This window comes from Leptonychotes weddellii, chromosome X (genome assembly GCF_054177405.1).
Source record: "Leptonychotes weddellii isolate Sample4059 chromosome X, ASM5417740v2, whole genome shotgun sequence".
In the NCBI taxonomy this organism is placed as follows: domain Eukaryota; kingdom Metazoa; phylum Chordata; class Mammalia; order Carnivora; family Phocidae; genus Leptonychotes; species Leptonychotes weddellii.
The window spans coordinates 27,795,303-27,797,004 of record NC_138385.1 but is presented as its reverse complement, the minus strand read 5'-3'; positions in this window follow the sequence as shown (position 1 = coordinate 27,797,004).

The window sequence follows — 1,702 nt, the reverse complement described above, 5'->3', positions numbered from 1 at the left end:
AGGTAACTATAAAACTAGGTATGGTAGACAGGAAGGAAGCTAGCAAGACCCGTTTCATCGAAGTCCTCTATGTCCCATTGTTTTTGAGCCCAGCAAACGTTTATTAAACATTTATTCTTTTTCATCTTCCTGTGAATTTCCACTCCTTCCCTTTAAAGTCCCAGACACCGACCCCTTTCTCCTTGGTTCTCAGTGACATATATACCTCATTTTCCTGTCTTTGGAATTTCCATGTCTGTGTGGATTTCCCATATGTATGAAATTAAATTTGATTTTCTCCTGTTAATCTGTCTCATGTCAATTTGATTCTTATTCCAGCTAGAAAGTCCTCGAAGGGGACAGGAAATTCTTGCTCCCTGACACAGTTAAGACCATGAATATAATGCTCACATGTATTTTAAGTATAGGATCATTTGCTAAATATGAATCAAGGACCATCTACAGAGGACCTAGTGAAGGCATTTGGGAATGGGAGGAGTTCCTTCAGTTATGGGCAAGGAAATGTGGAGCATCCCAGAGACTAGAGAATGTAGAAGTCTTGGTTTTATGGGTGATGAGTCATGAAGATGGGGAGGAGATGGGCTGCCTGGTCTGGGTCATTTTAGTACCAGAAACTTTTTTCATGTGATGGCCACAGGAGAGAAATATTGCAAGTTTTAATCCCAAATATTTTTTTTCTCTTTCTTTATTGTTAATCTGTAAGGACACAAAGACAAGCTTAAAAGGACATCAGTAGAGGGGCACCTGGGTGGCTCAGTTGGTTAAGCGTCTGCCTTGGGCTCAGGCCATGATGCCGGGGTCCTGGGATCGAGCCCCATGTCAGGCTCCCTGCTCAGCGTGGAAACAGTTTCTCCCTCTCCCTCTGCCCCTCCTGCTTGTGCTCGCTCTCTCTGTCAGATAAATGGATAAAATCTTGAAAAAAAAAGTACATCAGTAGAGATTTCATCAGTAAGAGGTAGGTAGACAGTCTCTGCGTCCCTGGCTCTTTCCAGATTCGATTCTTATTCTAGAACTCAGGCACAATCACAGATCCCTAAGATAAGATAAAGCCATCTTTTTCTCAGTGCTTAGGAATTTCTGTTCAGATTAGTTGTCCCAGTATGTAATCACAATTTGCCTTGCTCCCTAATGCTGATCTTGCTAAAATTCATCCCTGCTCTGAATTCTAGGTCCATTTCTTTCCCAAGGCAGGAGAATCTAAAGAGACTGAGGCCAGTAATTCAATGCTTCAAGAGGTTTAAGTCCTTTTCTCAAATCGGACACTAGTCCAAATAACAAACTGCTCCTTTGACTTCCTTTCTGGTATCGGGATGATGCTTCCTAACTTTATTTATTTATTTATTTTTAAGTAATAAGATTTGTATGAAGATGTTAATGACCGAAGGCCAGCTTGGGCTGAGAGCGCACTATCTCAGGACATCAGTAACTTACCTTTCTGGAGTGTAGCTGTGTGCTATACCAGTTGGGAAGCTCTGGATAGGGGAATATTCTGATATTTTAGTTCAAGTTTACATCTAGAACACCTTATTGGTCGAAAAGACTTGAGACAAACATTTTAATTTTATTTGGTAAATTTGTAAAATATGACATAATCATAATCTGCTTTTTTTTTTTTTTTTTTTTTGCTACTCTGTCCCATTCATACGGCTGCCAAGGTACTATTCTGTACCCACTGCCTGAGGGCACCATTGTTATGACAGAA